We start from the raw sequence: 12636 nt of genomic DNA, 5'->3' as shown, positions 1-12636 counted from the left end.
TTCTTCTCATATATGTTATGATGGTATGATACTAAACCCCTAACGGGAAGGATTGTGCCTGATGTTCATATGATGAAATCATAACCTTTCAGTCAGTTTAATTTAAGTCTGGAGCTGGCATGTCAGTTAACTGCTAGTAGTCTGTTGTTTTTTATGTATTATTGTCATTTTGTTTATTTTCTTTGGTTACATCTTCTGACATCAGACTCGGATTTCTCTTGAACTGAATTTTAATGTGCGTATTGTTATGCGTTTACTTTACTACATTGGTTAGAGGTATAGGGGGAGGGTTGAGATCTCACAAACATGTTTAACCCCGCCGCATTTTTGCGCCTGTTCCAAGTCAGGAGCCTCTGGCCTTTGTTAGTCTTGTATTATTTTAATTTTAGTTTCTTGTGTACAATTTGGAAATTAGTATGGCGTTCATTATCACTGGACTAGTATATATTTGTTTAGGGGCCAGCTGAAGGACGCCTCCGGGTGCGAGAATTTCTCGCTACATTGAAGACCTGTTGGTGACCCTCTGCTGTTGTTTTTTATTTGGTCGGGTTGTTGTCTCTTTGACACATTCCCCATTTCCATTCTCAATTTTATAAAAATATGGCAAGAATGTAAATAAACTCATCACAGATACCAGGATCGAAATTTTATATTTACGCCAGCCGGGCGTTCCGTCTAAAAAAGACTCATCAGTGACGCTTGAATAAAAAAAAATGTTGACAAGGCCAAATACAGTACGAAGTTGAAGAGCATTGAGGACTAAAGATTCCTTAAAGTTTTGCCAAAAACAGCTTAGGTAATCTATTCCTGAGTTAGAAAAGCCTTAGTATTTAAAAAATTGAAAGTCTTGTTAACAGTTAATTTACAATTATGAATGAATCAATGATAACTGAAGTCAACACAAAAGTGCTGACCACTAAGCTGGTGATAACCTCGGGGAATTAAAACTCCACGAGCAGTGGCGGCGACCAAGTGGTTGTAAACAACTCATCATAGATAAGAGCGCTACCAAGATCAGACAGAAGGACGCACATACCCGTGGGTATTTGAAAGGAGGGACACACGCCCGGTGTTTCTATATCCCCTGCAACGCGTTGAGCAAGAGACAAAAAGTAGAAACACTGAGTCAAATAGCAGTGTTGAGGAATACCCCTCTCCTGTCAACTCAGAATATCCATGAACCCACAATGCTTTATTAAAGTATTGTGTAATTATGTGATTCAATGAAAGCTAATTATGTTAATTATTTCGTTATCACTTCTTTTGCACAATCTGTAACGTTAAAAGGGAGGTAAACTTAATGATAAAACAACTTTAAATGTAAATATTCATTTAGATAAGCATTTCACATACCACCGTTTGAAATACTGCAAATGGTTTATCCCTTAATCTTAGAATTCATGTTAAAATTGATATGTTGAGAGGTAGTTTGTCAATTCTTATATTGCAGACAGTGTCTTCACCTTGAATTGTACACCAATTCATATTAATACATCTTATGTCTGTGAAAAAAGCATTCACAAGTTCCGTTCAGTCTGTAGTGTTGTATCAATGATAAAGAACATTTATTAAATGTATTTTAAAAAGTTTTCTTTTAAAACATGATGAGTGCGTTGTGTTTTTTTGGTGTTCCTTTTTGTTGATCATGCCTATCTAACGAGTCGACCCTCTTCTAATTGAATTTTACAGCTGATTCATATTCCCTTTGCTAGGTGAGGAGGGATGACGCTAACAAAATGGTTACCCTGTCATATTCATTATGTGCCTGTCTAAAGTCAGTAACTTGTTATTTTATGGTTTTCCTTGTTTGTTGTTTGACATATTTGTTTTTCGTTATTTGTTTTACTTTCAAACGGCCGTATGATTTCTCGTGTAAGATTGTACATTCATTACTATACAGTATGGATTTTGCTTATTGTTCAAGGCCGTAAGGTAACCTATAGTTCTTAACATCCACAACAATTGGTCTTTAACGGATAGTTATTTCGATGGTAATCATAACTAACCTCATAATGTTTATGATTATTACATTTATCAATATAAACAGCAACAAGTCACCATACTGTATGTAGTGATGAACACAACTCATACCGCATAAGTAGCGCAATCTTGTTAATACCAATCAAGCGCACAATTTTAAATGTGTAACCTTACGACCGTCTATAATTCTCATAATGTTTATAAGTATAACATTTGATTATTATGAAGATAAAAGTAATGAGAGGTACTAATATGAGTGCTTATGACAAAACTTCCCATAAGTTAACAAAGAAACAGTTATCAATATAAACAGCAAGGAGCCACCATACTGTCTGCGGTAATGAACACAACTCATACCGTATAAGTAGTTGAAGCTTGTGTATATCAACCAGGCGTACAATTTTAAATGTGTACCTAACGAACTACCTATTCATACTAATGAAATTTTTCACGAATATGATTATGCTGTTAGGTTCAGCAATACTGTTTTATTTCCATACTATAAAACTTTATTCGAAGTAAGCAAACGTGATAACATGTAATCAAAGATTCGATTCATTTCTAAATTGTAAATTATAAATCATACCTGCAGTAAATCAACACCACAGAGAAGTGTTTGGTTTGGCAAAAGGCGAGGGAGGAAAAATATCTATGCACCTATATCTGTTCTAGGAATAGAGACATTTATTCTAAGCTGCTAGTGTGGGTCCTCTCTAGGTTGTTCACTTGGCCTAACCAACAAAACATTTCCCGGGGTACTTTAAATACGAAGGTTGAATAGATCGCAATATAACATAGTTAATGCAATGATTGTAGAATGAAAATTGATGTATATAGTTATCAAAGGTACCATGATTATAAGTAAGTACGCAAGACGCGCGTTTTGTCTTCATAAGACCCATCCGTGATACTCATTTCAAAATATTTATAACCCAAACAAGTACGAAGTTGAAGGGCATTGAGGATTCAAAATTCCAAAAAAGTTGTGCCAAATACGCTAAGGTAATCTATTCCTCGGATAATAACATATTTAGTTTTTCAAAACAATTAAAAGTGTAGAATGAAAATCGATGTATCAGGTACTATCTTCGACGCTAAAATTAACATGTATTTCTGTACAATAATCAATGGAAAAAGGCAAATTTCCTTTTGCACTTTCTGATCAGAACATACAGTGTATGTGCTAACACAAAAATTAAAATCGTTAACATTATGTAAGTTATAACATTGATGTAAGATATGCAAGATAATATATATAGTTATAACAAATAAATTATCTGATTATAATATTTTTCATTATGGAATCATATCGCTTGCCCAAAATAAGGTTAAAATTTAGAAGATATTTAAACAAAACTCTGAATCCTGAATATTTCGCAACTTTGTAAATTATAAATCAACACTTTTTTAGAGAATGGATCGTGTAAAATTGTTCTGTTTTATGTATTATTTTGTTGATGAAAAATCTAATAAAAACATATTTTAAACATCAAGATGATTTCATAACATAATTTATGTCAACTGTCAAACTAATCATTTCATCGAAAAATGTGTAGCTGTGACGATACACAATTAAAGATAATAAATAATTAAAAAGACTTTTCAAATCAAAGCATACAGTCGGGCCTCATTTTTCCAGTTAGTCACTAGCAACTGCTTCTTTGAATTATTAAAACAAAGTGAAGTAGGAACATTAAGCCCATCACTTGCTACTAACACTTCTCTATAGCGTTGTCCGTCAGGGGAGATAACTACAACATTGTTCGATCCCTTACCAACCACATACAAATTACCATCAATATCTACATCAATACCATGAGGATGCTTCAGAAAGTTTTTATTTTTGAATGTCCATTGCGGTTTAGCTTGTTGATCGTAACAAGTAACAGCATGTGTTACCGAGTTTGTGTGATATATTTGGTTCCGAAACGTTGCAATGTAACAACTATCTGGCATTATATCTTGGACTATTTGAGTAATTGACTCATCGGAAAGATTGATCATTCGGATTCCTTTGTTATAAGCAGAATATATTAAAATATTTTCTCTAAGTGCTATGCCATAAATATACGAGTCAAGTGTAATTGTTTTCGTGATTTGTTTTCTTTTAACGTTTATTATAAAAATACAATGCTGACTTGAACCACCAGATGATACGGCTAAAGAATCGTCCTTACTAATATACAGTATATCGTTTACTGTACACGGCATCTTCACCTCAAAATCTTTTGATCCTTTATCACTGAAAACTCTAACTGCACAATCATAGTAGTAAGTAAAAGCCATTCTACCATCTGGTATAAGGCAACACCCGTAGACGTTTCTTCCTTCAGTTGCTACTGCTTTTTTGTGCATCTCCAGCTTTATATTCTCAATGGATCTTGTTTGAACGTTTGGTACCATTATCTGTGCTTGTTTAGTCTTCTTCCTGCTAAGAATGATGTCACATGGTTTAGTTTCAATCTGTACTTCTCCAAAACTTTTGATATTGGACATGATATCTTGAATAGCAATGTTGGTTCTATATTCTAGATGACCTTGCTTCAATTTCTCACCTCCCACTACGGTTTGTAGGAATTTATCATGTATATTAATGTCTTGTTCGATTTGCTTAAGTGAAAGAAAAATCTGAAGGTCTGAGGCGTGTTGTTTAATGCTTGCAAGGTTTTGCTGGTATCTAGTTATTTCTTTTTCTCTCTGTTCAAGTGATGACAACAACTGACAAATTTTCGAGTTCTGGGTTTCTTCAATAGAATTAAGTTGTTTTATCAAATCTCCTTGTAATTTGTCCAGATGGTTGTTGATTGTTGTACGGGTCTTTTGAATTTCTTTTTGAATTTGTTTTCTTTTTTCTTTCAAATTCAACAGACTCTTCTGCTGATGTTGACTGATTTTCTTTAAATTTTCTGCTACTTCAACCAATGTTTCTTCAATATCGTGGAAGGTATTTGAGGTTTTTACATTTTTAATGACGTCTTCTAAATTATCGATATCCAGGCATTCTTTATGAGTTTCAACTATACATTTTCTGCAGCAGGGACGTTCGTGTTTCCCGCAATACATTATGAATTTGTCATTGTGTGTGCTACAGTATTGAGTGATTGTAAGTACTTCACTTGGTAATGTTTTATATTCCTTTATTGTTATGGTGTTATGGTTTCTGGTTCCCTTGGACAAACCATGGTGTTCCTGACAATCTTGACAAAGCCCTTCATCACATTCCGTACACCAGATTATTGATGGGTTGTTGATGTGTCGGAGGTCACACACACCACAACTTTGGGAATATGAGGCCATATCACAAAACTGCAAAATAATATTTATGCAAATATAGCTATTAATTGATTAGAACGCCTTTCCCGGTCTACAAAATAACTTGTTTAAAGTTTTAGAAGTTCCATAATTACTCTGTTTTGTTGAAAATATTTGTCAATATGTAGATGAAGGAGACGGTTACATTTTGTGCCCTTGAATTCGAAAATAAAGAAGTAATTAAAATCTACATGTACTAAATAACATGCAGCAGTTGTTCGTTAGACATTATGCTGATACTAATTAGTAATGATAGTTTTGTATTCTGTCTGACCTATTTGCATTGTTATCAGGCTTTAAACGTTTTTGTTTTAGACTTATTTGTTAAAATACTCAAAATAGCTATATCAATATTCAAGTTCATCTCAAAACAAGTTTATAGTAATAGTAATCTCGATCCTTATCAAGCTACACGTCAATGAGTTCAAAGGTTTAGGATCATACGATTTATACCACTTGTTACCACTAAAAATTTTCGTGGAACCTTCGATAATAATTATTTCTCTTTAAAGTGGGTCCATCTTTCCCCATCAAGACATAAAAGAATTGTTGTTTGATGTCCTCAACATTTTTCTCCCTATTTTCGATCTAAGGTTTAAGATGGATTAGTCCTGGTGAACTTTTACTCGGGCCAAGCTCTAGAGTCAAGAAGAGAATTGTTAACATCAAAGGCGTTTACAATTAAGTAGTATCTTATTTCCCCTTAAAACATGTTTGCTATTCAAGATTCTGAGTTTAATTCGACAGGGAGTTCGGCTTTTGATAAATTAATTCTTTAAATAATATTTCGAGCGGCCAGGATCGATAGCAAATGATTTTAGTCTGCGTAAAACGTGTTTCATATAACTGTTCTGAAAAGGTTTCCAAAATTTGCGGAAAACAAAAATAACTTCTCAACTCATATGTCCTCATTGAATATATTTGAGCCGTACACCTTTACAAATAGTTTTCTCCCTGGCAACACTACCGCTGTTTTTCCTGCAATTAGCCATCTATTGTACAAATAACAGGTATACAAATAAATGTTTGCTTTATTAGTAATTGAACAAATAAAGTCTCATGTGACCCCAATTACATGCTGAGCAAGTGGCAATATGAACATTTCTGTTTTCAAACCAGTTCATTTTGGGGTTCTCTTCGCGATCAGCGTTTCAACGATGTCGATTTCTTCGAAACATTAAAGACAATGATTTTGATTTTAATAACTACAGGTTCAAGTGTTGGGAGTAATTTAAGGTTAAAACAATATATGTACATTGCCGGCAAATATAAAATACATTTGTACTCGCTACGATTCAGGACAAAAGCTCGGCAGAGCCTCGCTTTTCGTCCTTTTTCTAAAGCTCATACAAATAAATTATATATTTTCCGACAACATACATATATTGTATATGTATGTTATTGTTAATAAACATGCATGTTAATACACTGTCGGGGGAAGATAAAGGCTTGAGAAAAATGGGGGACCGGGCCATAATTGTTTGTAGTGGTGACGAAAATGTCATAAAAAATTATTCTATTACGCACTCTACGTTCCTACCTTGATCCGTCAGTAATTATTTGTTTCTGATTATAATTTTATTTTAGTTTTAATCACAAATACTGTGACCCGAATAAGGCCGTGTTCACACCGAACGCCATGTACAGTAAACATGTTAACAGTTATACCACTGTCCCAGGTTAGGGGAGGGTTGGGATCCCACTAACACGTTTAACCCCGCAACATTATTTATGTATGTGCCTGTCCCAAGTCAGGAGCCTGTAATTCAGTGGTTGTCTTTTGTTTATGTGTTACATATTTGTTTTTCATTTTTTTACATAAATAAGGCCGTTAGTTTTGTCGTTTGAATTGTTTTACATTGTCTTATCGGGGCCTTTTATAGCTGACTATGCTGTATGGGCTTTGCTAATTGTGGAATGCCGTACGGTGACCTATAGTTGTTAATGTCTGTGTCATTTTGGGTTTTTGTGGATAGTTGTCTCATTGGCAATCATACAACATCTTCTTTTTTACAATTGGATAAATGTAATGAATGTAATGTACACTGGTTTCACATTAAACTTGTTCACATCTATACAGCTGTGTTGATTACCTGTACGTTAGATTTGCTTACACTTGTAAACTATACGTCATTTAAATATCAGTACATAAAGTCGAACGCAAATTTCTGGACAATTTTTCTAGAATTAATGAAACCACCATTCAACTCCAAAAAGAGGGGGGACGGGAGGGGGGGGGGGGGTTCGCCTGAAAAAAATATTCTGATCTCCAATTCGAAAAAAAATCCAGGATCTAGATTTTCCCTATACCTTAAAGATGCCAAATACTGAAGAAAAAAATGATTGATAGAGACGAAACTTTTTGTCGCGCAAACGTGTAATTCAGTGTTGTGTTTCACTGAATAAATGGTTCGCGCGAAAAAAAAATTGATTCAGAAAAAAAAAAAATACTACGACTTTGGCTTTAAAATAATAGTTCGTACATTGCAAATAAATGCTTTTTTATTCTAAGTACATTTTACCGGATATGAGATACTAGCCAAACAAAACAATTTACCGCACACTCTTTTAATTAATGCATTTACAAAATGTATAAGTAAATCAATTATTGTGTAAAGACCAGTGGCAAACATTTAAATGACGTCTATAAGGGAAGACCTTTTCAAATGAATTATGTTTGGCAACAATTATGCTTCGGGTCTTGATAACGGGTTAATAAGGCTAGCTATCTTTGGTTTTATTTTCTAATAAAAGCAATATATCAAGTTAAGACAAATTATACTGTAAATAATTTAATTCAATAAAGGCAACAGTAGTAAACCGGTGTTTGAAAGTCACAAACCGATTGAGAGAAACCAACTCCGGGTCATAAACTAACATTTCGGGAAATACATAAAATAGCAAAAGGAAAACAAAAAAACACTAAAGTGCAACAACAACAAAAAAAAAAAAACAATTCAACACACACAGAAGCGATAAATATCAAATAAATTAAAAAATCGTTTCTTCTTTAAATAGACACGGTACATTCATGTTCTATATAGCCAGTTTTGTGTACACGTAGACCACACAAGGCCTACAATATCCATCGACTGAATGTTGACAACAATTTATTTAAATTTGATATGAACATTGAGTTTTATCAATGGGAACGAAATTGTGTTTAGTTTACATGTGAATAATACTAAGACAACACTGAGTTAGGTCAATGTGAACACGGCTTAAGTCGATGAATAAACACTGATCAAAACAAGGACATTATAAATTTAAAATAAAAACACAAACATAAATTTTTATTTGACACTGACCATCCACCATCAAAAATGGTCAATTAAATATCCATAGCATAAAATAAGCTATAAAACACCCCACATAACCAAATGTAAAAACACAAATGTGGAATGCAGTATGTACTTTATCAATTATATCACAAATACATACAATAACAATAGACCACCTAGCTGACATAACAAAAACGAAAGCTGATTTTTTTAATAGTAAATACGTATACATATTGGCCGGTCAATATTTACAAATAAATCATTCACAATGTCTAACTTGATTTAGTTTTCATAATTACTCTTATAAACATTTAAAAAATACGTTTTTTTTACCTTAGTACATACGGTCCTGTTGGCTTTCAACTAGGAACATGAGGAAGGTTGTTAATCACGTGACCATTATAGAAACTAATAGTTGGTGGGAATATTCAAATTAACCTTGATGTTTTTTATAACTTCACTAAGAAACTATTTGATTCTCTCAAAAAATAAAACTTAAAATTATAATCGGTCTTTACTGGCTCTTTAGATTTTTAAGTTTAACTAATGTTAATCCCGAATAATCGTAAACAAATTTAGGCCCAATCCTAAATCACCGGTATGATAATAAAACTTATGTATAGTATTTATTGTTAATATGATATCGTTTAAATAATGCATGAAATATTTGGCACTGGACTTATGACTTTTGTTTGTATGTCTTCACTTTAGTAGTGATGCTGGAAAACTTAAAATTTATTAAAATACCTGATAACCAGTTTATGATTTGAATATCTTTTAAAATATCAGAACTGTTAAAAAAAAGGAAGTATATTCTTTTAAAAACCCGCCGTGCAGTATTCGCGGATTACAGCTAGCTGATTTCCTAATGCTTGCAAAGTAAAACTTTGTTTGGCTTGCTTGCTTTGTTTGTATAATTGTTAATACAAGCTTTAAATTTGTAAATAAGATTGACATCTTTAAACAATATATATAGGCATTGTTTAACCTGAATATATTATATTTGAATTTAATTGGGTGTTATCCTATGGATTGTACAATATAAAAACCAAGCAAGCAAGCTAACCAAAGTTTTGTTCTACATGCATTACGAAATTAGCTGTAATATAAAAGGCATCATCGGAGTTTATTAGTACAGAATAATTACATAGTAAACGATTAATTCAACTGAACTAAAATTGTTTGTACATATATGTGCGCTCTAAACGAGCATAATACTTGCAACTGGAATATAAGCAATTTCAGTCAAAAGTTGATTTATATGTAACAGGTAAAATTTGCAATAACAACCGGCATTGAACCAACTAATACTAATAAATGACCACTTCATCATCTGTGTCCCCCATTATAGAATTGCCGTAAACGTTATTGATTTTATTCATGTATTAGCGCTAAAAGTAGTGAGACGTCCTGGCGTTTATTAGTGGACAAGTTTTGGCGAATAACAATTATCGGACACGTTTGGGGGTTATGAAATCAGACACGTTTGGGGAATATTGGATATTACGAACACGTTTCCGAAGAATAGACACGTTTAGGGGAATCGGACACGTTTGGGGGACAGGACACGTTTGGGAGTGTTACATATACAATGTAGAATATTGCATTAGAACACCTTGTGCTTGAGGCACTAAAAGATTAGATGTTTAACTTTTAATTGCTTTATCGTTTCTTATATGATACGGCGCAGTACCTTGCTCATTTAAGTTACTTTAGTACACTGATGCATATAACGCGAAATACTTTATTTTAATTTGTGCATTTTATTGCACTTTTTAAAGATGAATGTTATATGACAAAAAAGCCAACGTTTCATTCAATAAAAACGTAGCAACTTGAATAGGTAGAAAGGACGAATACACGTACGTTAGTATCAAACATTTTGACAGTTTCGTCATTTGTATACTACGCTCCTCTTTTTGTTTCTTTTTAAATAAGATTTAAACTGCATTTACTTAAGAACGAATTGTGAAAAAAATACGCTTTTGAGAAATATTATCAAATGTTTGGTGTTTGATAGCAGGAGAAAAAAGCTTATAATTTATAATTGTATTAACAAGTTTAATTAACTCAGTACGCTTTATTTATTGATTTATTAGTGATTTAGTATACCTTGTATATCCGTTCTCAAACAATGACTGTTTCATATCTATAGAATTGAAGTTTGATTAGATACTATATCAATCAAATGGGATTTCTTTTATCTGAAACATCTACTTCAGATTTCTCTTCTATACAATATTGAAGTTTGAAGTACAAACGTTTTTGTTATAATTTTCAAACATAAGCTTAAGGCCTGTTGATGTTCACGATACAATACATACAAGGTATATACAGGTATGTGAAATATACAGGGTTTGGAATAAACTATTCAATTTGTATGTTTGTCTATCTAACCATAATTTGAAAAGTCAGATTTTTATTTTATTTGATTGCCAGTGGTGAATCCTTTTTTTTTTTAGACGAAACGCACGTCTTGCGTGTACACAATTCTGATTAATAAAGGCAACAGTAGTATACCGCTGTGCGGAATTCATAAATCGATTGAGAAAAAAACAAAATCCGGTTACAAACTAAAACTGAGGGAAACGCATCAAAAATAAGAGGAAAACTACGACACAATATAAACACAACATTAAAATTAAACAAACACAGAAACGACCTATAATATAACAATGGCCATTACATTGACTTGCATTTTTTTGGTACAGGACATTTTAAGAAAAAAAATGGTTGGTTGAACTTGGTTTTGTGGAATGCCAAACCTCCCGCTTGAATGGCAATTTTAAATATAACATTAAACGATCCTGGTATTAATGACAATTTTTTTCCGGTATAATTCTATAAGGTCAAAACTTAAAGTATTTAATTATGGATTTATCTCGAATTTTAAAATACTATGCCTAGTTTTAAAAGTGTTATTTTAAATTGGTTTAAACACACGTACAATCAATTAAGGTATTTATCTTTAAAAGATGATATAAAGATATGCCAGTTGTAAATAAAACCAGAACATATATAGTCTTTTTAAGTGGACATTTTTGTCTACACGGAGCATGAGTCAAAGAATTCAGATAACAAAAATCAGAATAAGTAATAATACTGATGAAATAGAGAATGAGTTATAGTTCGGGTTTTTAATATGCAGAATGTGGCAATCTCTCTACACAAAGCATTATGATATCACGTGACTGCGTACATGTGTATTTATGCATCACGATGATGACCATATTTCTTTACATCCTAGTCGGGTATTAGTGTGGTCAGTTGTTCTGCCAGATGTGATATTATTTAAATTTTTTATCGTGTATTTCCGGAGCATGTTTATCACAGTTATTGTCTGATGGAGTGTGATTGTGAGTCCTGGATTAGCGTTGTATGTTAATTAACCGCTCTTGGTCTACATTAGGTAGCAACCCTTTAACTTCAGGAGTTATTTTTTTGTCTGAGTTGGAAGAATATTGGAAAATCTGGATTCAGAATACATTTTTTTTCATCTGCTTGACCACCATAGTTTTTTTCTCAATCAAATTAGGGGATCATATTTTTAGGATTTTAAAATGTTAATTTTATTTCTTTAGAAAGTTAGTAAATATTTTAGTGTCGGTTGTTACAAGAAATAATTGTCCTGAGTAAATGTTTTAGCATAGAATAGATTTGATTTGTCACGAAAAAATGTATACCATAAATGTGATTTACTATTTACTATTTACAATTATGATAATAAGTATATATTTATGCTCGCCTATGACAAAACATGTGAAAAATATTAAGGATTCAGTTTTCCAATTGTAATGGGGGTCTTTAATTAACAAAATACTAGGTTTGAACATGTGCCTTATTCTAGTATTTTAAGGGCTCAATCCTTCCCATTTTCAGAAACCAATCAAGGGTATGGAAATGGGAGGAGCATAATTGCCTATAATGGTGAAATACTCGCGAGGTAATTTTTTTACGGTTTTAAGCAAACATTGTGTTTTCAATTAATAAAAAACGCCGTACGCACTCCTCTGAAACTGCCGATGAATTTCAAATTTCGATACAAAACAAAAACGGAACAAAG

At 32.6% G+C, this 12636-nt stretch overlaps 1 long non-coding RNA gene across 1 annotated transcript; it reads right to left on the bottom strand.

Moving 5' to 3' along the window:
- Positions 1–2435: 2435 nt before the first annotated feature.
- LOC143075449 (uncharacterized) lies at positions 2436–9005 on the bottom strand. Its single transcript, XR_012978318.1, has 2 exons — positions 8907–9005; positions 2436–5286 (listed from the first exon to the last, which is right to left on the bottom strand). It is a non-coding gene; the product is annotated as an uncharacterized LOC143075449 (long non-coding RNA).
- Between the last annotated feature and the right edge of the window lie 3631 nt (positions 9006–12636).

Source organism: Mytilus galloprovincialis, chromosome 5 (genome assembly GCF_965363235.1).
Source record: "Mytilus galloprovincialis chromosome 5, xbMytGall1.hap1.1, whole genome shotgun sequence".
In the NCBI taxonomy this organism is placed as follows: Eukaryota; Metazoa; Mollusca; class Bivalvia; order Mytilida; family Mytilidae; genus Mytilus; species Mytilus galloprovincialis.
The sequence above is the reverse complement of the archived record's forward strand: the minus strand, read 5'-3'. Positions and strand labels throughout refer to the sequence as shown.